The sequence below is a fragment of the Anabrus simplex genome, chromosome 3 (genome assembly GCF_040414725.1).
Source record: "Anabrus simplex isolate iqAnaSimp1 chromosome 3, ASM4041472v1, whole genome shotgun sequence".
Classification (NCBI taxonomy): domain Eukaryota; kingdom Metazoa; phylum Arthropoda; class Insecta; order Orthoptera; family Tettigoniidae; genus Anabrus; species Anabrus simplex.
Genome location: NC_090267.1, coordinates 133,882,776 through 133,910,751, shown reverse-complemented (window position 1 = coordinate 133,910,751; position 27,976 = coordinate 133,882,776). Strand labels below are relative to the sequence as shown.

Sequence of the window (27,976 nt, the reverse complement as noted above, 5' to 3'; positions counted from 1 at the left end):
ATACAACTTTATCAAACTCCACTGGATTTCGAGATGAACGCAAATCTTACTCAACATATCTGTTAAATACACTTTGAATATGGAAAAGTTTATCCTGCTAAATTATTATTATTATTATTATTATTATTATTATTATTATTATTATTATTATTATTATTTCGACAAATAATTCTGAACTCATGCGATATTCGAAATTAAGGCATTCACCACGACTACATTATCGTTGTCACCTTTGTACTTTTACTCAGTTTGAACACCATCTCAAAGAATGTTAAAACATTATTTAAACTTCGCATTTTTACAGTTTCTCGACGTGAATTTTACTGCCCTGAAGAGTTTCACACGACGAGCAAAAATGTAACACATTTGCCTGTCTGTCTGTTAGGTCATCAGCCCACAGGCTGGTTGGATCCTCAAATAGCACCACCAAAGGTTATGCGGTTATAAGGAAACCCCCAAAACCAATGGCAGCACCAAAATGAGGCGTACTAGGCAAGATGAGGAGTGAGGTAGTTTGCCATTGCTTTCCTCACTGGGTCAGAAAGTACTATTGCAGCACAACTGACCCTATGAGCAGCACCTTTCATAACACTCAGATGCACTAGTCATGCTCTGAATGTCATTACTCAGCACTACTCATACCCCAGCAACTTCCATATTGTCACAGCCATGGATGTTGACTGGGACTTTGGTGGAAGCTACACTTTACTCTGGCCTGTGCCAAGAGATGGGTGCAAAAGTACTGTATCCATCAAGAAATGACAGCAGGCAGTCATTTGCCTGATCAACTACATAAATAAAATCGTAACGACCGTGTGATTGTACATTGATTATTTTGGCGAAATTTCCGTACAGTTACCCGTTTCAGGTGTAATAATGACCATCTGCATCATTTTTAGCTTTGGTGTCTGTTTGTCTGTTTGTTTGTCTGTTTGTTTGTCTGTCCTTCTATAACTTGAAAACTACTGGATATATTTCCACCAAACTTCATATTTAGAATCCACCTGTCCTTGGGTAGGTTTTAGGGCAAATATCGTTTCTAAATCCCTGAACTAATTGGGGGTTTATACGAAACCGAAACCGTGATTTTGCACTCCCTCAAAATATACACAACCAAACTTAATGGAAATCTACCTGCCTTAATGGAATTTAATTTCTAAACCTTTTTTTCTCATGTGCTTCATTTCGATACCAGGATTAATTACGGAGATATCATTAACGGACCGTTCGGTACAAGTCCCACCGGACTTAACGCATGAGCGGGTGCGCGTAAAGCGTATTTCTTACAACTTGAAAACTACTGAGATATTTGAACCAAACTTTATATTTAGCATCCACCACTCCAAGGGTAGGTTTTAAGGTTTATACCATTTCAAATTCCCGGAATGGACTGGGGTTTTATAGGGGACCGAAATGGTGATTTTTACTCTCCCACAATAAATAAAGTACAAGACCAACCTGACTGGAAATCGATCAAACTGTTTGGAAATCCAATTCTAATTTCTTTTTCTCACATGCATTTTCCAACTGGAGGATTAATAAGGGAGATAACATGAAAGGTCGGTTTTCAGGCTAAGTCTAGCGGACATAGCCCAAAAGGTGTTATACGTGTAGCAGATTCCTTATCTATCTAGATACATCATATCGTAACGACCGTGTGTCTGTGCATTGACTATTTTGGCGAAATTTTCGTACAGCTTTCCGTTTAAGGGGTAATAATGTCCACCTGCATATTTTTTAGCTATAGTTTCCTGGAAGTCCTAAATTTTACCCCCCCCCCTCGCCCAAAATCAAGATTGCTTCACAATCTGCCACACGAACTGAATAATTGAAATTAAGCGAATTTATACGTTTTAGTCGGTAACCTACGGAAAACTTCCAAGATCTTTAAATATTTGACTTTTTATGCCAATAATATCGAAATATAGGCAATTTAATGACGGTGCAGACCTTCGTTTCGAGGTATTTCGCGGCTAAACGGTAAGTCCTATCACAAAACGGATGGCACGATCTTCGTTCAATTTCGAGTGATCTACAACTTTGGTCTTGTGATATTTTGTCGTCTCTCTCTCTTTCCCTTATAGGGTAGATTTGGCTATATATTTCGATGGTTCGTAAATTTTGTGCTTTTTACACGTGTATTACTTAGTTTGACACACTTATAGGAAAGGTGGAGTCATCGAATTTGGCACGCACATTGACACGACCAATGGCTATATGAGAACCCAATTTCATGATTCTAGCTTTCACATAAGTTTGTAAAAAATAATGTAAAATGATGAAAATGTACCCAAATTTCACCCCATTCAAATATCGTAACTCAATCGAACCCATAAATATGTTGTACCCTATAGGGCATAAACAACACTGCATGGTCGATCTTACCTTACCTCTTATTTGATGAATGCGCCAGCCCAACTGCAGTCGGCAGGAAAAGGTCGTTTACAGGGTTCTTGCGAACGAGAGTAGGGAGATAAAAAAAATTGTTCTATACGTATGCTTACGAAATGAGGAACACAAACGCATTTACTAACATTTTGAGCCAAAGTTGTGTATTCTTAAACCAACATTTTCTTTTCTTTTATATTACAATTGATTGCACTAATAGTGCTAAAATAGATGCCCCAAAGGCTCACATCATAAATCCAAAGATAAACATAAAAAAATATACACTAGCTGGTTGATGTCGTGCGGGAGACGATAAGTGAACCAAAGAAACAAATGTGTCCTTACACGGAACAGCATCGCTGTACCTACAAATAGAGTATATGATGCCAGGGTGAGAAATTGTCCTGCAGAAATAAAGCCACAAAAAAAGGTCCCCACTCATATTTGGTAAAATGCACACAACAAAATAGTAAGTTTGAACCTACGACTACAGGCATATCCTTTCTAATCTCGCATGAAATATATATTTTATGGATATGAACCAAGGTCCATTAAAACAAACGTTATATTTACAAAATGTACAGATTAAGCTAGTTTCCTTAGTGCCCAGTTACTACCTAACACACACAATTAACAAACAAAATAAAGAAAATAAGAGAGAAAGAAAGAATGAATGAATGAATGAAACCGCCGTCGCATGCCTGTCTCGCCTGCGAGAAAGAATTCCTCACACCACCGTCCATTTAAAAATGGCGGCGAGGCTCCCTGCTGTGCGGGCAGGGGAAACGACCTCCAAGACTTGGCCGTGAAACGCACCCTCACAACAAACAAAAAATAAAAACATAGCCTAGTTTCCAAGCGTGCAGAGCTCTGCTCTTGCTTCAACCTTTTTTCTACACATGACGAAGATCGCCACATAATGAGTGAGGAATCACATACATTTCTTTAACTGTCCAACACCCGTGACAGACCACCCCGGGTCTCGATTATACCATATGGAGAATTACACTCTGTTATACACATCAACCTCGCCGTCAACCCAATGCGACGTGTTCCTATTAACCCTCAAGTCTAGGGTTCAAACCTTTTCTAGGCAGAGTATGAGGGGTCGCACATATTCGTGACATAGCCAACAGTGTAGTTTCATCCCACACACAGTTGATCAAACACAATACGAACATGAAGTAAAACATTTCAATCCGGACAGCATGCGTGCTCTACATTATGCAGACAGATTCCCTTCCCAACATAATGGTACTCTATCATTAATAACCCATAATTACAAGCAGATATCGTCAGATGCCGGGCACTAAGACACATTGATCTAAGCTCGTAATTAAGCTTCCCTACGACTATGTGTACAGCAACACTATCATTTAAACTACCTTAATCCTTGCTTTCTATAAAAATAAAATAAAAATGTATATGCCTTACCCTAAAATATATAAAGAAAATACCTCAATAAATGGCCTAATGGGCCGTAATCATATTCCCTACTATATTTACAAATTAATCACCGTATTTCTGCATAACAACCCCCCGACCCTACATATATATATATATATTAATTATAGTTCACTTATCTCTCATCTTGGAGACCTCTTCCTCACCGTCCGGGTTGACTGTGAATGCTTAAGCAGTCATGGCGGCAGCGTAGTCCCAGACCGATCCCTTAGGTCCAGTCTTCCAGTGTTCCATGTTCATGACGTCTTCTTCCGCCTGGGTAGCCCGTTGGTCGTCTTCTTGGGGTCGTGGACGGCAGTTCGTAACACCAGTCTCCTGCACACCTCACCGCTCTTCACTAAAATGAAAGACTCAATTTATTCACAGCACACCACCTCCCGATCTATTTATTCCCTTTGACATGGGAATCAGTCCTGGATATCTGGAATCTCGAAACTGACTTTACTATTCCTGCTCCACTAATCTAGTCTTCTACATCTGACCGGAATAATACCAACTATCCTAGCTTATTGTTATTGGCGTTCCTTCGCCCATCGCCAGTCCTCTCTCATCGCCTCATAATGAAAGTCTACACAGGTAGCACTCTTCGCGTCAAATACTAAAACACTCGCGGTCTCACTGCACACGTCTACATATGGTCATTTACTTACATTGCTACCGGGAATTCACAAATCTCGAAGCTACTGAATCAAATTATCGCCACAACACTTATTAGTCACAATCTTTGTCTTAGACAAAGGTTTCTGGCGCGAATATCAGCAGAGACGCGATGCACACGGACAGCGATCTTATCATGGACTGAACACCTCCTTCCACCTTTCTCTGCTCTTATAGAATCCAGGAACCCACGCGATGCGCTGGGAAGTCCCGGGAAACAACTTGAGATTGGCATGTGGCCTCGAAATATTTTCTCACGGCAGTCGGCCTCCCACGTAGTTATTTATTCGATTATATGTTAATAGACTTTGATGTACCTATGGCTTCGTAAAACTCTGGCACTGATTTCCATCCTTTTACTTTCCTGTAAAACCTTCAAATATAGGAATTACGACTCAATTTCCGTAATGTGGTGAGCCTGTCTGTTCCCGCTGAAAATCTCTGTTAAGATGGCAGGTCTCTCCCCCAGACAAAATCCCATCTCTCTTTCTTTCTTCCTCACATATTCTTTCTTCGTCACACATGACCACGCCTTACCTCGGGAATCCCCTTCAGTTCCCGCGCTTGGTATAGCATCACGCCTTTGCAGTTAGCGTCCTGCTGCGCATTATTTTATCAGCGTTAAATATCCATTATTATAATTAACAGAATGGTACAATGTGAGTTACGAGAAAATGTTTTAACACCAAACATGTAGAGCGATAAAAAGGACGTCTGAGGGTGCAAACCGTTTGTTCTTATGATGTACCGTTTAGGAGCAGTAAATCTCGAAATGAAGGTTTGCACATTCAAACGGGCCCATGCTTATCTGTCATCTATATAAATATAATCGCAACGACCGTCTGTCTATACATTGGCTATTTGGGCGGAATTTCCGTACAGTTATCCGTTTCAGTTGTAATAATGACCATCTGCATATTTCTTAACTTTGGTGTCTGTTTGTCGGTTTGATTGTATGACTTTTTATAACTTGAAAACTACTGAATATATTTCTACCAAACTTTATATTTATAATCCACCTGTCCTTGTGTAGGTTTTAGGGCCAATATTATTTCTGAATACCTAAATTTATTGGGGGTTTATCCGAAACCGGAACCGTGATTTTGTACTTCCTCAAAATATGCACATCCGAAATTAATCGAAATCTACAATCCTTAATGGAAACCCATTTCTAAAACTTTTGTTCTCATGTGAATTTTTCGACAGGAGGATTAATAAGTGAGACATCATGAACGGTTGGTTTTGCAGGTTAAAGTCCAGCGGACGTAGCCAGAATGTGTTGTACGTGGAGCAGATTCCTTATCTATATATATAAATAAAATCGTAACGACTGTGTGTGCATGAACATTGATTATTTTGGTGAAATTTTCGTACAGATACCCGTTTGAGGGGTAATAATGATCGTCTACATATTTTTTGGTTTAATTTCCTGAAAGTCATAATTTTTACCCCCTCACCCAAAATCCAGATTGCAGCATAATCTGCCAGACAAGCAAGAAAATTGAAATTTGGCAAAATTATACGTCTCAGCCTGTAACGAACGAAAAACTTCACAGATCTTTAATTTTTTCATTTTTTATCCCCGAAGAATATCGAAATATGGAAGCAATTTTAATGATGGTGCAGACCTTCGTTAATCGTAAACGGGAAGTCCTATCACATAACAGATGGCACAATCTTCGTTGAATTAGGAGTGATCTTCGGCCTTGGTCTTATGACTTTTTGTCGTATCTGTATCGCTTATACGTTAGATTCGTCTCTATTTCTCGATTTTAAGTAAATTTGGACTCTTTACCTATATAATTCATACTTTCAATCACTTACAGTAAAGACAGTATGATCAAACTCTACACGAACATTGGCCCACCCAGTACCCATACGTGAGCCAAATGCTATGTCACATAATTATCCGAAAAGTAATGCAATGTAAGATAATCCTACACAAATTTCAACCTATTCAACGTTTCTGACTCAATCTGACCCATGAATAGATGAGATGCGAGAAAATATCATAGGACCAGTCATTTAGATCGCTAAATACTGCGCCTTACGGTACAATCCTTTGTCACTATGACGTACCGTTTAGCAGCAGTCAATCTGTAAATGAGGGTCTGCAATATTGTAAACATGCATATACTTTCGTATGTCCATCTATATATATTCATTGATGTCGATTTGTAGCGATCGTGAAAGGGTGTGTCTGCTATTGTAATCAGTACTCCCTACACCGACTTTGACTGCTTGGCAGTAGGAATAGTGTCCTTCTCCAACTCCTGTGTAACTGGCATTAGTAAGGAGGGCCTACCATTTTAATGAATAATTCACTTCTCGATTTGTCTTGCAGAAGGCAAGGGATCTTGCAGTTTTGTTCGAAAGTCTCCTACCCTATTGTGTTTGGCTCTAGGCCAGGGTGCCCGCCATTATAAACAAATGTTCCAATCTAAAATTTGACTATCATTAGGCATAGTGGCCTGCTATTTTCATGGAAACTCGCTAATTCTGTGTGACTGGCAGTAAGCTGGCTGGCAGCAGTAAAAAGGGCCTCTCATTATAATGATAACTGTACAACTCAATTTTGACTGGTGGTAGGGAAGTTGCCTGCTATTATAATAAAAACTCCTCAACTGTAATATGTCTGAATGTAGGAAATGGGTCTGCCATTGTAACTAAAACTTCCCAAATCGATTGTGAGCGCGCAGTAGGCAATGTGGCCTGCAATTATAATGTAAACTTGCCAACTCGATTGTGAATGGCAGTAGGCAAGTGAGCCTGCTGTTATCATCACAACTCCGCAACCCTCAGTTTACATTGGAAACAACGTATGGGGACCTCCCCATGCTATTTCTCGGATAAGGCTAAGAGACATGCAATTTTAAAACAATCTCATTTACTGCACACACAGTATTTACGTCGATATCCTTATACAATGTAGAATACCGTAGCGAAGCACGGGTACATTTGCTAGTTATTAAATATTAATTTGACACACGCACTGAAAACAAATTCTAAACTACAACATTGATACAAAATATAGACACAGACCCGTAATAGTAGTCATCCTGGAGATTTCAGCCACATTTAGCCAGCTGCCCTCGTGCTTAGCCGTTCATGGCTACATTAGACAATATCTTCTTTTATATATATATATATATATATCACTTTTCATTTAATATTCTACTTGAACCATTGACACGAATATATAACAAGTGATTTTGAGAACAAAACCCCGCACTTTCTTGCAGACGAGCGACGTGGGTTTCACCATCCATACCATCAGATAGAATGAAAAAATTAGGTGGAGGGGATTTCTTATATACCCTCTGAGAAGACGCCATCCTCACCATGAAGCTCTATGGTGCAATCTGCTAATTCCACACCCACTGGACCAATTTTCTTGAAATTTATTCCATAAATTCGGACAGACTTATAATTCATTATGGTGTTACTTTTATATTTGTCCCATACTTGCAACGGGCGTAATGAATTTATTTCTGACATGTCGTTTCACGGTCTTTCTTCAGCCATTAGCCTCGACACGTGTCGCAAATCCGAGAGTAGTACGCCAATTTTCCTCCAGGCTTAACTATATTTACATTTACCCTGGGGATTCTATCTTCACGTAAGGTTTATTAATAATTTAGATTCTTTATTCCTGGATTTACCGTGTCGCCAAAGTCTCTCGTTATGAAGGATTTTCCGAAATTGATAAATTATTCGGTACTCGAGGTCAACCGAAGTATCCCGACATTTCACGAGAGGGCGACTCGCTTGGCTCGGTGAGTGCGTTCCCACGAGAGAGCGAGGCTCTTGAAATAAAAACATGGCTACTCTCAAAAAAAGTTGTTTGTAGCTGAAATAAATATTTGGAATTATTTTTCATCGTAGAATTACGGGTTCAGTATGTACGTATGTATGTACGAATGTGTGTTTAAAATAGTTACATATTAATTAAATACAGTTTCATTTGAATATATTTTTATTGGTCAGTTGTAAGTGTTAAGATATTTATTTTATTGTTGCTATGTATTGTAATAGGTACTTGAATCCTGAGTAAAAGGCTACTAAGTAGTATGAACAAAACTGCAAACAAAACTGAAACTGTGATTTCTATTTTGATAAATAAATTAGGTAGGGATGGGTAACCTGACGGTCAGGATGCCCCAGATGTTAAATGTTTGAGAACGACTGTTGTAAGAGATGTCATATCTGTTCCTGAGCTAAGCAGTCGCGTTCTAGCGAGTTTGAAGTTTCCCACTTGTTCTGTGTATTTTTACACCTTCCACAGCTAGTTTATGCAAGTTAAACGGAAACAACGTTTTCCTTGGAAACTGCATTCCATGCGCAGGTTGAGTAAAGTAGGTATCTGGGAACTGCATATTTGAAGGTATGTGATGACTAGGGTTCGGAAGTTGAGGAAAAGTCCTTTTTATTTTTTCGAGTGTCCGAAGATGAGGCCCAATATAAGTTCATTCTGGGTCATAATAGGCCAGAAAATGTTGGGTTTTATTAGTCCGTTTTCTGCGTTTTTGGCTTATAGGTCCTTTTTTTAGTCTTTTTACGTCTTAATGGATTTTTTTGCAAATACATTTTACTGTCCATTCTCAATTCGTAACATCATTAGTTCATCCATCAGCTCTTGAGCATAATTTTTTTTTTTTTTTTTTTTTTTTTTTTTGCTAGTTGATTAACGTCGCACCGACACAGATAGGTCTTATGGCGACGATGGAACAGGAGAGGGCTAGGAGTGGGAAGGAAGCGGCCGTGGCCTTAATTAAGGTACAGCCCCAGCATTTGCCTGGTGTGAAAATGGGAAACCACGGAAAACCATTTTCAGGGCTGCCGACAGTGGGGTTCGAACCTACTATCTCCCGAATACTGGATACTGGCTGCACTTAAGCGACTGCAGCTATCAAGCTCGGTAGCATATTTTTTGTAGTAAGAGAGAAAACGAAATGAAAAATGAAACTAATGCGTGAAAAGAAACCTAGGGGGTATCAAATTATGTACAAGATAAGTGAAATATTGAAAGCAGAAAATTTTTATGTGAGTGTTTTTGAAGAGGAAGATCTCACTTGATTCAAGTATGCACCCTTAACATCCATTGATGTCAAGAGAAGTTTTTCGATGTTTTGCAACGTTCTGTCTAACTGCAGACGATCCTTTACACCTAAGAAACTGGAGCTGAATAATGTGATATACTGCAAAGCCAACAGAGGTAATACCGGGCGAGTTGGCCGTGCGGTTAGGAGCGCGCAGCTGTGAGCTCTCATCCGGGAGATAGTGAGTTCGAACCCCACTGTTGGCACCCCTGGAAATGGTTTTCCGTGGTTTCCCATTTTCACACCAGGCAAACGCTGGGGCTGTACCTTAATTAAGGTCAAGGCCCCTTCCTTCCCATTCCTAGGCCTTTCCTGTCCCATCGTCGCCATAAGACCTATCTGGGTCGGTGCGACATAAAGCAACTAGCAAAAAATAAAAAAAATAATAAAGAAACAGAGGTAAGTTTTCTGAATTCTAATTTCTATAGCCCTAGTGTGGTTAAGCCAAATATGATTCAGTTTCTTTCTCCAAGATGTCCATTGCGGGTTCACTGAATTCATTCTAGGAGGAAAAGCATTTCATTCTATGTAAATTCTGCAAGTTACTCCTTTTTTAACAAACACGGAATTTCTTTTTTTTAATTGTTAATCTAAAAATATACAATGCTTGAAAGAATTATTATTTCACTCATACATTTTTGCACTGTATGTTACATACCGCCAGAATTTTGCATTTTGAAACGTATTCCTTCATTAAATATGTCATTAAAATTAAAATTATTAATGAATTTGGATCGCATTTTTACTGCCTTCTTGGCAGCATTTAGGTCCTTTTTTGTGGATATTTTTAGGTCTTTTAACAGATCCTTTCTAGGCAATGTATAGGTCCTCAGTTTCCGAGCTCTAGTGATGACCATTTTACCTTCCATGTTTCTTCTAAGGAGATGTTGCTGCGATCTGACGCGGGCTACAATAATGCAAGATGGTAAAAAGTCTACCCACATGGCGGCTGAATTTGATCTCAAACAGTGGTGGCGATAAGGACCCTGCAGGCCCTATGGGGCAGGGGCATGGCTTGCGAGGGGCCCATGACTGTTTAATTCAATATCTGAAGGGTGATTTTTCATATTTATAAAGGTACAGCACACAACACAGTGTCATTTGTATTATAGAGGGTTATTCCAAACTTCGGCCGTCGTACTGCAGAGCCTTTTTCCTCAATAGGATTACGGTAGTTATTTCTGAATGAAGTGGGTTTCCCAACTTGTTCCATTAATAACCATCCCTTGCTGCCACTCACAACAATCAACAAGGCTTTTAAAGTAATTAGCCAGTTCTGAGAACCCAGTGCTCGCCTCTGTGGTGTAGTGGTTAGCGTGATTAGCAGCCACCCCCGGAGACCCGGGTTCGATTCCCGGCTCTGCCACGAAATATTAAAAGTGGTACGAGGGCTGGAACGGGGTCCACTTAGCTTTGGGAGGTCAACTGAGTAGAGGTGGATTCGATTCCCACCTCAGCCATCCAGGAAGTGGTTTCCGTGGTTTTCCAATTCTCCTCCAGGCAAATGCCGGGATAGTACCTAACTAAAGGCCACGGCCACTTCCTTCCCTCTTCCTTGTCTATCCCTTCCAATCTTCCCATCCCCCTCAAGACCCCTGTTCAGCACAGCAGGTAAGGCCGCCTGGGAGAGGTACTGGTCATCCTTCCCGTTGTATCCCGACCCAGAGTTTGAAGCTCCAGGACACTGCCCTTGAGACGGCAGAGGTGGAATCCCTCGCTGAGTTCGAGTGAAAATCCGACCCTGGAGGGTAAACAGATAAAGAAGAAGGAGAAGAGAATCCAGTAGTCAGCGAAGATGCGATAACAAACATATCTTCTTTACCTAAACTCGAGCCTGTTTATAACTCTCGACGGTCAGTGGAGCTAAGCAGGCCTACGATGGACAGTTGAATTGTAAATAGTAGTAAATGATTTGGTCCTCGAAACGAGATTATTTCTGGATATTGTGATGGTCAGAGTGTTTGGTTGCTATAGTTGGAATATGCATTTCTTGTGTGTGTGTGTGTGTGTGTGTGTGTGTGTGTGTGTGTGTGTGTGTGTGCTCGTACCATATATGTGCATTACTTCAATTCCTTCGGATTTGAAAACTTAATTGTGTATTATTATTACTACGAAATAAACTTGTAACGTTCCTCTTCAGGAAACGAGGGGCCCATTTTCAATTATTGCGGGGTGGCCCCGAGCTTCTTAGCGCCGCTACTGATCTCAGATCTCTCTTTAACCCGCAGAGGAACCTATATCAATTGAAGATTCACTAAAGGAATAACGTTATAAACTTACATCATATATATAAGTTCCGGAAATGCTTTTCTCTAAAGAAAATTCACCAACTCCGCTCCTAAAGCCAGCTAATTCTTTGAGTCATAAGTCGAGACCCGAAAAGAGTTAGTTGGAAGAAGAACGTCAGTATTTGGCATTTAATCTCTCCTATATATCCTTTTCCAGGGATACCATTTTAAATATTGGCAGTATTCTACTGTTTATTGTTGCGAGGTTCGTTCTGATGAATTAAACGTAGAGTAAGAGCACATGCTTCCCCGAAATAGCTTCAGTTAGAGAGAGACTTGGAACTATACAAAGTCTCAGTAGGGAGCTCACCCGGCGCTACCACCGTATGCAGTGAGGTAACAAATCTTCGTTCATAAATACTTCCAGTACGGGCATGTCAGATATGATATACTTTTTTTTTATTTATATAATATTTAACTGACGTTATCTTAAACGGCATGTTGATTTTTAAGTACTATTAAAAAAAATAATTACCAACTCGTTGCATGGAAGAGGTATAGAAGTGTTCTAATTTCTCTTTTGATAATGTCGGAGGAACCACATAAAATGTAGAAGTTTTACAGATGCATGACAGTAGCATCCAGTCCGTAAATAATAATATTTCTTCTCTTCTCCTCCTCCGTTCTTCTGCTATCTCGCCATTGAAGTACCTGTACTTGTTCTTCTAGCTCCTGTATCCTCTGATTTATTATAGCTCTTTCTTCTTTGTCTTCTCTTATCTTCGCCTTTATTTCTGTTAGATCTTTGGTTATGCTGTCCTTCATATCGTTGATTTGTTGGAACTGTGCTTCGAACATTTCTTTGGTCTGGTCAGCCTGAGAAGCATCGCGGACAACTTCCTTGATTTTCTCAATGTCCTCCCATGTCAATGGGCCTGGGTTCATCTCGACGCCTCCGATGACTAATAGAGTAGCCACTATAGCTGCCGCCATCAACAGTTCTGTCAGTCCTATTTCTTTATTAAATCCTAATTTACACTCCGTCTTGATCCACTTGACCCGGTTGTGCCATCACCCTATCACACTCCTATACTGCTGCACTGTTACGCCCATATTGCTTTTCCTGCACTTCCGCACCGTTACCACGCACGTCTGCTCACCAGCTCAGCTCAGCAAAGACTGGGATGACAGTAGCAGCTAACTGTGTATTATGCCATATGAGAATTGAATACATGTTATTGATGTTACACCCCACTAATTACACTTTGTGGCTTTTGGAGAAGTGCCGAAATATTGTCCAACAGGAGTTCTTTACATGTCGGTAAATCTACCGACATGAGCCTTGCGTATTTGAATACCTTCAAATACCATCAGGCTGAGTCGAGACCGAATCCTCCAACTCGGGGTCAGAAAGCCAGCGCTGTACCATCCATTTAATTTTTTTTTTTTTTTTTTTGCTAGTTGCTTTACGTCGCAGCGACACAGATAGGTATTATGGCAACGATGCGATAGGAAAGGGCTAGGAGTGGGAAGGAAGCGGCCGTGGCCTTAATTAAGGCACAGCCCCAGCATTTACCTGGTGTGAAAATGGGAAACCACGGAAAACCATCTTCAGGTCTGCCGACAATGGGGTTCGAACCCACTATCTCCCGGATGCAAGCTCACAGCTGTGCGCTCCTAACCGCACGGCCAACTCGCCCGGTACCATCCTAGTTACTGAGCCTAGTGTATTGTCTAACATCTTCAGTTTACACCTATTAGCTATATTATTAATTACCTCTACATTATTCCACTTGAAAGTGATTGTCCCATTTAATTACATCTATCCTAACCGAAAGGCATCGACTTGCTTTTGTTCCGTCAAATTCCTGAATTACAACATGTGTTTTCAAACAGAACGCTGAAGATACGCCTGCCACAAACGTTAAGGATTTGAAAATAGTTATATTTTATACAATGTACTAAGTGTAGTATTCTTCTTCTTATTTTCTCCCTGGCCTTTTCGCAGTTTTTAGAGAGTTGGCACCCGATGATGTATTTGGCCCACTTCCTGACGCTAACCATCTGGAGGGATTTTTTTTTTACGTCGTATCGACACACAGAGGTCTTATGGCGACGATGGGATAGGAAAGGGCTAGGAGTGGAAATGAAGCGGCCGTTGCCTTAACCAAGGTGTGAAAATTGGTTCGGTTCCACTACTGTATATCCCGAATGCAAGCTGAGAGCTACGTGACACAGACCGGGCAGCCACTCGCTCGGTGGGGATGTACCCACTTCTAGCGCGTTTTTGTGGTGGTTGGTAGTGTAGTGTTTTGTGTGTAAATGAAGAGAAGTGTATTAAGGAGAGCACAAAAACCCAGTTCTCGAGCCAATGGAATTAACCATACGCAGTTACAATCCTCGGCCCGATCGGAAATTGAACTCGGGTACCTCTGAACCTAAGGCCAGTACGTTTACCGTCCAGTCAAACAGCGGGGTTATTATTATTATTATTATTATTATTATTATTATTATTATTATTATTATTATTATTATTATCGTTATAATACGTTTGAGATCACGGAGGCAATATTTGCTCCTTCCTGTATGTCATCCCGATCATCTGTGTCGTGTCCGTAAATGCACAGTATTAAAACTTACCTCGCCATCGGTATTCGTAAGAGACTTCATTTTCGTGTATTTATTTTAATTTTGTTGCGCCCTAAGTGCATTAGTCTATGTTTATATCGACTTGTAACGATTTAACATCTTCAGAATGTTGAATTGGGTCGATGGTTTAGACGTTAGGCTCCTGAAACAACAACGATCATAATCATCATCATTTTAAATTTTCCTGTAAGTTATAGTTTGCAGTTACTTCGTTTTTTTCATTCGCCGGGCTGAGTGGTACAGACGGATGAGGTGCTGGTCTTCTGACCCCAACTTGGCAGGTTCGAACCTGCCTCAGCCCAGTGGTATTTGAAGGTACTCAAATACAGCCTCGTGTCGGTAGATTTACTGGCACGTAAAATAACTCCTGCGGAACAACATTCCGGCACATCGGCGTCTCCGAAAATCATCAAAAAGTAGGTAAGTGGGACCTAAAAGCAATAACATTATTATTATTTTTTCATTCAGAAATTGCTGATAAACGCCATAAACACAACTAACTACCCCAATGATACCACTCTGAGTTGGAAACATGCTAAAATCTATAATTTTCAGCAAATATGATTCTAGGTCAAGACAGCCTACTTTGCAAAATACGCATCTCTAAGATGTGGTAACCTTATTTCAAGTTATAAATAAATCTGATGACGAATAGTTGTGCGGACTGATGGCAAAAGAGCGAGCACGTGCTGTCCGCAGTTGTCTGATACGTGACTGTGATCAGGCGATGGCTAAAATAAGATGAGGGAGGGTGGCATCCGCACGTCATCTGACGGTGGTCCACGTCACGCTCACAAGCCCACTTTTCATTAGTTTATTTTCGATCTACTCACCTGATGTCAACATACCAACCCACGAATAACATAGGGTGGTCGGCAAGTTCACACACCTTCAGTCCGCTGTTGTCTTGGGGTCAGAAACCTTTGTAGCCTTCACCCTCCTATTACGATGAAACTTTGCATCAGTAGAGCTATGGAAATTATATTATGCTGATGACATGGGGCCAACGACCGTAGCCATGTTGAAACACCGGACCCCCTGAGATATCCGAAGTTAACCAACACTGGGCGTGGTCAAGATTTGGATGAGTTGCCGCGCGCTATTGGTGGGTGATAAGGGAATGGAGGTCCGACTCGTTGGCTGAACGGTCAGCGTACTGGCCTTCGGTTCAGAGGGTCCCGGGTTCGATTCCCGGCCGGGTCGGGGATTTTAACCTTAATTGGTTAATTCCAATGGCACGGGGGCTGGGTGTATGTGTTGTCTTCATCATCATTTCATCCTCATCACGACGCGCAGGTCACCTACGGGTGTCAAATAGAAAGACCTGCACCTGGCGAGCCGAACCCGTCCTGGGATATCCCGGCACTAAAAGCCATACGACATTCCATTTCATTTCATTTCAGGGAATGGAGGAGCGGAAAGGAACTGGCCACCCTACCGTACGTAAACTCCGGCGCAGGCACACCTCTGCGGAGGTTCGGACCTGCCTTCGGGTAGAATACACCCTTACCTTACCTTTGATGACAGGAGAGACCCAATTTTGAGGTCAGAATTCGACAGAGCTTTGAGAGACCTAAGTAGGAACAAGGCACCGGGAATTGATGACGTCCCCTCGGAATTGCTGACTGCCTTATGAGAAACCAGCATGGAGAGGTTACTCCGTTTAGTGTGTAAGATGTATGATACAGGAGAATTGCCATCCGATTTTCGGCAGAGTGTTCTTCTATTCCCAAGAAAGCCGGTGCTGACAAGTGTGAAAACTACCGCGACATTAATTTAGTATCTCATGCCTGAAAAATTTTAACACGCATTATTTACAGAAGAATGGGAAGACAAGTTGAAACTGAGTTGGGAGAAGATAAACTTGGCTTCAGAAGAATTGTGGGAACACGTGAAGCAATCCTAACTTTACGTCTGATCTTAGAGGACCGAATTAAGAAAGACAAGCCCACATGCATGGCGTTCGTAGATCTAGAAAAGACGTTCGATAATGTTGATGGGATCAAGCTGTTTAAGATTCTGAAGGTGATCGGGATCAGATACTGAGATAGGAGAATTATCTACAGTCTATACAAAAATCAGTCTACAGTGATAAGAATCGAGGGCTTTGAAAAAGAGGCAGCAATCCAGAAAGGAGTAAGGCAAGGCTGCACTTTGTCCCCTCTCCTTTTCAATGTTTACATAGAACAGGCGATAACGGAAATCAAAGAGGAATTTGGAAAAGGAATCAAAGTTCAAGGAGAGGAAATCAAAAACCCTGAGATTTGCCGATGATATTGTTATTTTATGTTGTTCTGCAAACGATCTGGAGAAATTGCTGAATGGTTTGGACAGAGTCTTGGAGTCTTAGAGAAGGAATACAAGATGAAAATATATAAGTCCAAAACAAAAGTAATGGAGTGCGGTCGAACAAAGTCACGTGATGCAGGAAATATTAGATTAGGAAATGAAGTCTTAAAGGAAGTACATGAATATTGTTATAACTAATGATGGTAGAAGTAAGGAGGACATAAAATGCAGACTAGCACACGCAAGGAAGATCTTTCTTCAGAAAAGAAATCTGTTCACCTCGAAAATTGATATAGGAACTAGAAAGATATTTTTGAAGACTTTCGTCTGGAGCGTGGCATTGTACGGAAGTGAAACATGGACGATAACTAGCTCAGAAAAAAAAAGATTATGGAAGCTTTTGAAATGTGGTGTTACAGAAGAATGCTGAAGGTGAAATAGGTAGATAGAATCACGAATGAAGAGATACTGAATCGAATTGGTGAGAGGAGATCGATTTGGCTAAATTTGACCAGAAGAAGAGATAGGATGATAGGGCACATCGTAAGACACCCAGGATTTGTACAGTTGGTTTTTGAGGGAAGTGTAGGTGGTAAGAACGGTAGATACGAATATGACAAGCAGATTACAGCAGATGTAGGATGTAGTAGTTATGTAGAAATGAGAAGGTTGGCACAGGATAGGGTGGCATGCAGAGCTGCATCAAACCAGTCTATGGACTGATGACTCAAACAGAACATGGAAAACCGGGCGAGTTGGTCGTGCGATTAGGGGCGCGCAGCTGTGAGCTCGCATCCGGGAGATAGTGGGTTCGAATCCCACTGTCGGCAGCCCAGAAGATGGTTTTCCGTAGTTTCCCATTTTCATACCAGGCAAATGCTGGGGCTGTACCTTAATTAAGGCCACGGCCGCTTCCTTCCCATTCATAGGCCGTCCTGTCCCATCGTCGCCATCAGACCTATCTGTGTCGGTGCGACGTAAAGCAAAACTACATGGAAATTATTCGGCAGGTATTTTGTTTTTCTTATTCTTCTTCTTCTTCTTAATCTGTTTACCCTCCAGGGTTGGTTTTTCCCTCGGACTCAGCGAGGGATCCACCTCTACCGCCTCAAGGGCAGTGTCCTGGAGCATGAGAGTTTGGGTCGGAGGTACAACTGGGGAGAATGACCAGTACCTCGCCCAGGCGGCCTCACCTGCGATGCTGAACAGGGGACTTGTCGGGTGATGGGAAGATTGGAAGGGATAGACAAGGAAGAGGGAAGGAAGCGGTCGTGGCCTTAAGTCAGGCACCATCCCGGCATTTGCCTGGAGGGGAAGGGGGAAACCACGGAAAATCACTTCGAGGATGGCTGAGGAGGGAATCGAATCCCCCTCTACTCAGTTGACCTCCCGAGGCTGAGTGGACTCCATTCCAGCCCTCGTACAACATTTCAAAATTCGTGGCAGAGCCGGGAATCGAACCCGGGTCTCCGGGGATGGCAGCTAATCACACTAACCACTACACCACAGAGGCGGACTATTTGTTGTTATTTTTGTAAAGGTGAAATATTAAAAAGTGAAATATTTCCCTTGTGTGTAAGGGTGTTTACATGAATTTAATAATTACAATCGTAATATCATACTATGGAGAGATGCCTAACGTCCTTGAAGACAAATAAGAGGTCAAAGGGTAACATTCCGAATACCGGATCCAATGTTGGGGTTATTTCGATATGATTATCATGTCTGTTAGGTCATCAGCCCAGAGGCTGGTTGGATCCTCAAGTAGTACCACCAAAGATAATGCGGTTATAAGGAAACACCAAAAACCAATGACAGCACCAAAATGAGGCATACTAGGCAAGATGAGGAGTGAGGTAGTTTGCCATTGCCTTCCTCACTGGGTCAGAAAGTACTATTGCAGCACGACTGACCCTATGAGCAACACCTTTCATAACACTCATACACAATGAATGTCATTACTCAGCACCACCCATACCCCAGCAGATACCATATTGTCACAGCCGTGGATGAGACTGGGACTTCGGTGGAAGCTACACTTTACTCTGGCCTGTGCGATGAATAAACATCTTCTCGAGACCTTTTTTTCACGTGTGTGTGTATTTTAAAATATGTTCATGAGTATTGTCTAAGCAAGACATTAGATGCGCCATCTGAGACATGTGCGATGATACATCCATAATGAGATTTGTCTACATGGTGACCGCAACTTGGCAGGTTCGATCCTGGCTCAGTCCATTGGTATTTGGTATTTGAAGATGCTCAAATTCGTCTGCCTCGTGTCGGTAGATTTAGTGGCACGTAAAAGAACTCCTGCGGAACTAAATTCCGGCACTTCGGCGTCTCCGAAAACCGTAAAAATAGTAGTTAGAGGGACGTAAAAACAAATAACATTATTACAGCTCTTAAAATAATAGAATTCCCATTTCTGCAAAATTTGTTCCCAATACACGACGCATACAGTACATTTGGACTTAACGAAAATAAGAATGCAATGCACATTGCTCTTTCAATATTTTAGATGTTCCCTAGAAAGTGAAAGGTGCCAGAACGCACTTCAGTTACACACCCCATATTGGATTTGGCTTCAGCGAAATCAGAAAAACTCCGTCGAGCTTGTTACCTTTTAAATTATTTCGATAAATACCATATACATACAAAAGGGCAGGGCCATTGTAAGCATAACAAAATATGCGTCAATTATTTTTCACAGCTCAATCGATATGCAAAATTTCATCAAAATGGGACGGTGGCAATTGCTAAGATTTACTTGTAAGTAGTTTCCTTTCCAATTGAACGCAGATGATGTCCGACCCTTCGAAGAATGTAGGTAACGGCAAGGTAAAGGGAAAGGCCATCGGAGGGGTAGACCTCACCAATTTCCTGATGGTTGCAAGGTATTTTCTTTATTTCTGGCGATAAACTGTAGCTTTCTCTGATGTCACATCTCAGTATCCACTTCCACGATGTAACGGTTAGCACTATCAGCTGCCGTCCTCGTAGACAAGGTTCGATTCCTGACCCTGACGGAGTGTTGAGACCGGCAGCTTAATTGGTGCATAGTAGAAAAGTACATAAGACCACGTCCATTCGAGACGAACATGGAAAAATTGTACTGTATCCCGCAACGATGATACAGAACTTAGCTGTGGTGTGACATGGGAATTTCTTAGGTGTCGCCGGTTCAAAACCGATACAGTCGAGGAGAGGATGGAGTTCTTTCGAGCGTTCTAGTAACGCTTTATTGGGGGGAGGGGGGGGGGAATCCAAATACAACATCCAATGTATAGAATTATGCGAAGAATAATAGAATTATATGATTAGCAATAATAACCTTTTTTTTTTTTCATTTTAGAAGTTGTGGGCAAAAATATACACATAGCCACGGTGATTCTGTATACCACGCTACATTAAAATATATTTCGAAAACACCAAGTATTTTAATTCAGGAGCTGGTCTGCCATTCGAAATATTACTTTTCTCACTAAAAGTACGTGATCCTACGGAACGACTTAAAAGGCCCCCCCTAACAAAGTCACAATCATAGAAGAATACTTCACCAGTCAATTTAGAACCCATGCCTGGGAAGTGTACAGGAAGGAAAGAAAACACGGTTTGCGTTTGTGTCTAACCGGCAAATAATGCACGACCCCTAGCGCGGCACACTGTCACCATGGCACTGAAGATCACTGAAACCCAGCCGGGCCGAGTTTGTCGTTGACGCGTTGCAGGTAACATGTGGCGTAAATCGGAAACGCAGATGATGTTTTGTGTACGGTACATACCAAGCATCAGTTCAATTCTTCGGCGCTACATGGCAGTCATATCTTTTCTGGCATGTGTTGTGGGAATCTGGTGGATTTAAATTGTTGATAGAAAATACAAATGATATAATAAGGAATATACCTAACTTATATGTTTGTGCATATTGTCACGTAAACACCGTAAAGCCAGACGCCACGCCCCTGCCGTTTTAATCTGACGAGGGTACATAACATACCGATGTATGACACTCAGCCACGGTTAGCACCAATTGATGCCGTGAAAGGTGGGTTGGTGGTTGCAGCGCAGGTCGGTAGATGCAAAGTGGGTCTCGGCCCATAAGTGGCCACGGCTGGTCCGTGGTCAAACAGCTCTGCGCTCTGACCGGCCAACCGAGCAGAGGAGGGCTGGCCACGGCTCTACCGTGGCTCTACGCCTCTGCATTCGGGAGACGGGACAGGAAGGAAAGAAAACACGGTTTGCCTTTGTGTCTAACCGGCAAATAATGCACGACCCCTAGCGCGGCAAACTGTCACCATGGCACTGAAGATCACTGAAACCCAGCCGGGCCGAGTTTGTCGTTGACGCGTTGCAGGTAATATGTGGCGTAAATCGGAAACGCAGATGATGTTTTGTGTACGGTACATACCAAGCATCAGTTCAATTCTTCGGCGCTACATGGCGCCACCCGCCGGCTGTCCTGAGAAAGGTTTTCCGTGGTTTTCCATTCTCCTGCACTAAGACGAATGCCGGGACAGTTCCTAGTATAGGCCACGGCCGCCAACCCCCTCACCTTCTCCGAGCATCTCCTTCACCGTAACAAATCTCCTGGCCTGAGAGACGGCGTCACCGTCTAAGAGGCTCGCCTGCAAGGGATGAATGAAAACAATTTCGTAGTAGTAGTAGTAGTAGTAGTAAAATGTGTTACACAGACAGTCGAGCTGCATCAGTACATTCTGGCTCAATATCCTAGCATAACTCAGTAAACGCTGCTAAGGGCTATTGCTGTTCACCAAAAACCACACAACAGTAATTTGTGCTTTCTGAAAATCCAAACAATCCCCCATCGACGGCTTAAGGAACTGCGAACAGAAGCAACCTATTTTGTTATCAAGCACGTGAACCACCGCGTGCGAGCTATTTCAATCGACTGATTGAATTCCAATTCACTATTTACTAATTATGTGAAAAACGGCTTGAACATTTCGTTTTCTGAAGTTTTAAAGTCTTCTCTTGAAAACTAGTTGTATGCTGTTAATTACACGTCACGTTCTGCGTCCGCTTCTACAAAGAAACCACTTTCTTAGAATGATCAGGAGTAACTTTATAACATGTTGTAAAATAACAGCACTTAACATGCGAAGAAGCACAGTTTACAACCCTGAATATTGCACGTCTCCACAATTCTGGATCTTTATAACAACATGCGCTACTTAAAGCAGTCCTAAATTTCGGCCCCAAAACATGGGAAGGAAAGGTTTAAATTGTAATAATTTTGTAACTATTCTGGTCAGCAGTATATACAGTCAGATGTATATAATTATGTTACCTCTCTTGTTGATTAATATCGGGGAATTTGGACATTCACGGTCACCATTCCGAGTACCACTTGATATTCGTTTTGGCGTTTGTAGAAAGGCGTGTAACTCTAATAACTACAGTTAAGGTTTCCCAATAAGGACCTCGAAATCCATAATAACTATAATAATTAAAGTTGACGATGTGTTTTATTATATTGTATCTTACTGGGTCGGCAAACAAATAAATCACTAAAAACAAAGTAGAGGACATCACGTAATAAGCCACAATTTACCACATTTCCTGTCCTCTTTTGACCTAGCTAGTTCAGCGGCATTGCCCGCGGAACGTCCGTAATTTGGTCTCAAAGAACCACGAAATAAGATCTCTTAAAGATGTAAGTAGGACAGGAATTGCATTTGTGTGAGTTAATGAGGACAAAAATTTGCTTGAAATATATATACAGTCACTCCCATAAATATTCGGCCACTGATAAAATCCGCGAAAAAGTGATGACAATAACGCGCCCATGAGCCGAATGTGAAACCAAATGTGTCCAAGTTATGAAAATGCATTTGGTTGCTTAGGCCGAAGAGGAATCACGGGACATTGATGTACAGTTTGCTGTATAAGGCCATAGTGGACATGGGTGAAATGACACGCCTCAAATATATTCGGTCACCTGAAAAGGCCGGGATTGCCTTTGTGTTCATTGACAGAGACAGGGCAGATAGCGTTGCAAAACGTTCAGTTCAGGAGTGCGGTGCCACGAGACACGTCGTGCAGAAATCATTTGCTGCAGTGTTGCGGAATGGTATTAAATGGGGTGCAAAAGACAACACAGTACCACTTTTGAAGAACGCCAGCTCGTGATATTCCATCGTGCTCGAGGTAAATCGCATAGAAAGATATCGCAGATGCTTAACATAACCAGAACAACAATTGGAGATATAAGAGGATGCAAAAATTAAGACAGAATTGATTCAATTCCCCAGACAGGCAGACCAAGAAGGCTGACACAACGAGAGGAGCGGTTGTGCTTCAGAATGGAAAACGAAATCCGAAAATTAGTGCTCCGAAACTGGCAGCAGCTGTTTTAGAGGAGTGTGGAAAGAAAGTGGGTACTGATACCGTGCGAAGAACACCGCGAAGGAACGAGTTCTTTCGGAGAAGAGCTAGGAGGAAACCATACATTAGTGCAGTAAATAAAAACAAGCGGCTAGAGTTCGCAAAAACCTTCGTACGCAAACCCAGTGCTTGGTGGGAGGATGTGTTATTTGTTGATGAGTCAAAGTTCAACGTCTTCGGGTCCGATGGAAAGCAATTTGTGTGGCGGAAACGTCACGAGGAACTGAGAACAAGCAATTTACAAGCAACGGTAAAAAATTGTGGAGGAAGAGCAATCGTGTAGGGATGTGTAGCATCGAACGGGGTTGGTGCACTGAGTTTCATTGAAGATACTTTGACAAAAAAGGGGGTATTTGGCTATCCTCAAAAACAATTTGCGACAATTTGCGGAACAACTTGGTATACAGTGTACTTTCAAGTTCTACCAAGATATCGTACTCAAGCACAAGTCGTAACTTGTCAGGGAGTGGCTGTTGTACAACTGCCCGAAGGTCTTGAAACTCCATCACAATCACCCGGCCTGAACCCCATCGAGAAGGTATGGAGTCGAATGAAGGCAGCTCTGCAATTGCGGCGGCCAAGTTCCTTCAGAGACTAGAAGAGGAGACTGCTACAAGAATGGGCGTCATTAAGCCCTGATTATATAAAGAAAGTTATCGCCAGTATGCCGAATCGACTGGAATAGGTCCTAAAACATCAAGGTGGACCTACAAAGTACTGAATGTGTAACAATGTTGTGAATTATGTGAGTTTATGTTGCTTTTTGTATAGTGGCCGAATATTTTTGAGGTGGCACTGGAATTATTGCTTTTATTTAATGTACGACAGAGGGCGTACTAATGACTGTCAGAAGATTTTGAATTACATCACAATGTTTGTAGAACGTGTTACTATGTTTTCCTACATGTTTCGTTGTATTAAACGTTATCTTTATTGTGTAAGAATAACTACCCAATAAAAGTGTGTGAAAAATCAGACTGACCGAATAATAATAACTTGTCCTGACTGACTGACTGACTGACTGACTGACTGACTGATTCATCATCGCCGAGCCAAAACTACTGGACATAAAGAAATGAAATTTTGGGGATGCATTTATATTAAGATGTAGGTGCTCGCTAAGACGGGATTTTTGGATATTCCGTCGCTAAGGGGGTGAAAAGGGGGGTGAAATTTTAAAATGAGTGTATCTATACCTCAAAACTTTTAAAGTGTATAGATGTAAAAATTGGTATTTAGAATCTCCTAAAAATAAAGAACACGTATTTTAGTTTTTTTGTTTTCGGAACATGCCAACAGGAAGAGTGGAAAAGGGTGAAAATGTGTTGAATGCCTTTAATGAGGCTACTTATATTTCAGAACCTGAAGATATCACAGACCTGAAAATTGGTGTTTGGGATCTCCCTTAAAAATAAAAAAACAAGAATTTTTTTGTTTTTGGAAAATCCAATTAATGGGGGGTGAAATGGGGGTGAATTTTTAAAATGAGTGTATCTATATCTCAAAACTTTTAAAGTGTATAGATGTAAAAATTGGTATTTAGAATCTCCTAAAAATAAAGAACACGTATTTTAGTTTTTTTGTTTTCGGAACATGCCAACAGGAAGAGTGGAAAAGGGTGAAAATGTGTTGAATGCCTTTAATGAGGCTACTTATATTTCAGAACCTGAAGATATCACAGACCTGAAAATTGGTATTTGGGATCTCCTTTAAAAATAAAGAAACTTTTTTTTTTTTTTTTTTGCTTTTGGCAAATCCAAATAGTGAGGAGGGGGTGAAAAGGGGGTGGATTTTTAAATGAGTGTATCTATATCTCAAAACTTTAAAAGTTTGCAATGTAAAAACTGATATTTAGAATCTCCTTTAAAATAATGGAGCACGTTTTTTTTTCTGTAGATCCCAATAGGAAGGGTGCAAAAGGGTGAATAATGGGTTGAATGCCTTTAATGAGGATACATATATCTCAGAAACTGAAAATATTACAGAACTGATTATCTGTATATGGGATCTCCTTTAAAAATAAAGAAACACGTACTTTTTTGTTTTTGGAAAATCCAATTAATGGCGGTTAAACAGGAGTGACAAATTGGGGTGAATTTTTTGAAAGACTATATCTACAGAATATCTGAGAAACGTAGAATGTTACAGACGTAAAAAGTGATATTTGGAATCTCCTGCAAATATACAATAATAAAGTTTTATTATGAATCCACCTGTTCAATACATTATAATGTTGTTACATTAAAATAACTTCATTAGTTAAAAAGTTATATATGGGACATGATTCGCTCCCCTATAGAGCATCATCAGCCAAATCCGAATCTCAAACAATTGTTATTTACGTAAACAAAGACTTAAGAACCATTAGAACACTTTTGACAAACTTAAAACTTATTCTATTAGAAAATCATAAAATATAAAATCCTTGTATACCTTGCTCAATTACATGTGCTTAATAGGAACATACATTAAAATTATGGAAGAGAGAGTACTAAAATATAAAATAAATAATATATATATCATGTCCAAAATCCTAGAAAGACGTGAAGATCAATCTTAGGAGCCAAATTTGAGGATCTTCTTAGCAATGAGATCTGGTAAAAAAGTTATTTATCCCTTGTGGATAAGAGTCTATAAAGATTCAAATTTATCGTCAATTTGATGATTGAACTTGTAACAGGATAAATGTTGGTCTTCAAGAAATTTAAATGCTTGTCATGTGACCTCGGCGAATGCTGTTGAAAAGATATGTTCTTATAGATGTCAATGACCGTTCGTTGAACTAATGGATTTGATAAGGATGATTGAAAGGGACGTAAATCAACGTTTGTATTGAAAGCTGCTGCTTGGTTTATCTTGTTGAATGTCCCTCCAATTGCTGTTTGTCGGTTTGGTGTTGTCCGAGGTTATGTGGTGACTGTCTGCGATGAGTGCTCACATGAGAGAGTCAGGCCACCAATTTACAACCATAGAGAAAGACCTGGTGACTAAACTTAGTCCTCTTAAAGTCCTACAAATGTTGCTGTTTAACAGCATACTTGCAGAAGACATGCTGTAAAGCGAAAGTTATACATAATCAAACAAGATTCTGCAATGATTAACACTTTCTGCTACTTAATTCTTGGAGAGGTATACAGCGCGATATGTGGACGTGTAACCTGTTGTGTTCTTATTACTACTTTGTACCTTGACCTCTCCAAGAATTAAGTAGCAGAAAGTGTTAATCATTGCAGAATCTTGTTTGATTATGTATAACTTTCGCTTTACAGCATGTCTTCTGCAAGTATGCTGTTAAACAGCAACATTTGTAGGACTTTAAGAGGACTAAGTTTAGTCACCAGGTCTTTCTCTATGGTTGTAAATTGGTGGCCTGACTCTCTCATGTGAGCACTCATCGCAGACAGTCACCACATAACCTCGGACAACACCAAACCGACAAACAGCAATTGGAGGGACATTCAACAAGATAAACCAAGCAGCAGCTTTCAATACAAACGTTGATTTACGTCCCTTTCAATCATCCTTATCAAATCCATTAGTTCAACGAACGGTCATTGACATCTATAAGAACATATCTTTTCAACAGCATTCGCCGAGGTCACATGACAAGCATTTAAATTTCTTGAAGACCAACATTTATCCTGTTACAAGTTCAATCATCAAATTGACGATAAATTTGAATCTTTATAGACTCTTATCCACAAGGGATAAATAACTTTTTTACCAGATCTCATTGCTAAGAAGATCCTCAAATTTGGCTCCTAAGATTGATCTTCACGTCTTTCTAGGATTTTGGACATGATATATATATTATTTATTTTATATTTTAGTACTCTCTCTTCCATAATTTTAATGTATGTTCCTATTAAGCACATGTAATTGAGCCATGTATACAAGGATTTTATATTTTATGATTTTCTAATAGAATAAGTTTTAAGTTTGTCAAAAGTGTTCTAATGGTTCTTAAGTCTTTGTTTACGTAAATAACAATTGTTTGAGATTCGGATTTGGCTGATGATGCTCTATAGGGGAGCGAAGCATGTCCCATATATAACTTTTTAACTAATGAAGTTATTTTAATGTAACAACATTATAATGTATTGAACAGGTGGATTCATAATAAAACTTTATTATTGTATATTAACAGATTTCAATACGGATTAAAACATGAGATTAGTCACTTGCAATCTCCTGCAAATGTAAAGAAACATAGGTGATTTGTTTTTGGAAACTCCTCTTAAGGGGAACTAAAAACGGGGGGAAATTTTAAAATGAGAATTTATACAGTATATCTCAAAAAACTTAACATGTTACAGAAGTGAAAAATAATATTTTTATCTCTATTAAAAATAAAGAAACGTGTATTTTTAGTTTTCGGAAATAACACTTGGGTGCGGCGGAGAGAGGGGGGGAAGTAGAAATGACTGAAAATGGTGTTGAGTTCTTTTAATTAGGCTACTGTTCTTTCAAAAATGAAGATGTTACAGACGTGAAATTTGATATTTGGAATCTGCTTTAAAAGTAAAGAAACACGTATTCTCGGAAAATCCAATGAATGGGGGGGAGGGAGGCGAAAGAATTTAAAATTAATTGACTTAATTGTATGAGAATACTTACATCTAATAAAAACTAAAGTCTGAGGGCGTAAAGACGTGAAAAATCGTATTTGGATCTCCTTTAAGAACAAAGAAAAACCCGTTTTTTGGGGGGAATCATCTTCGGGGGCGGGAGTGAAAAGGAGTTGAATTCCTTTCATGAGGACACAAAAATCAAAAACTGAAGAAGTTAGAGTCG

At 40.6% G+C, this 27,976-nt stretch overlaps 2 protein-coding genes across 5 annotated transcripts in view; one reads left to right on the top strand and one right to left on the bottom strand.

Moving 5' to 3' along the window:
- The window catches only part of xit (ALG6/ALG8 family glucosyltransferase xit), a 221,739-nt gene extending 217,102 nt beyond the window's left edge, over positions 1-4,637 (bottom strand). Inside the window, exon 1 of the mRNA XM_067142719.2 lies at positions 4,503-4,637. The gene's annotated coding sequence lies outside the window, so the exon portion shown is untranslated. The remainder of the gene's footprint in view (positions 1-4,502) is intronic.
- Positions 1-27,976, top strand: part of LOC136866071 (uncharacterized) — a 215,096-nt gene that overhangs the window by 129,119 nt on the left and 58,001 nt on the right. The window lies entirely within an intron of this gene.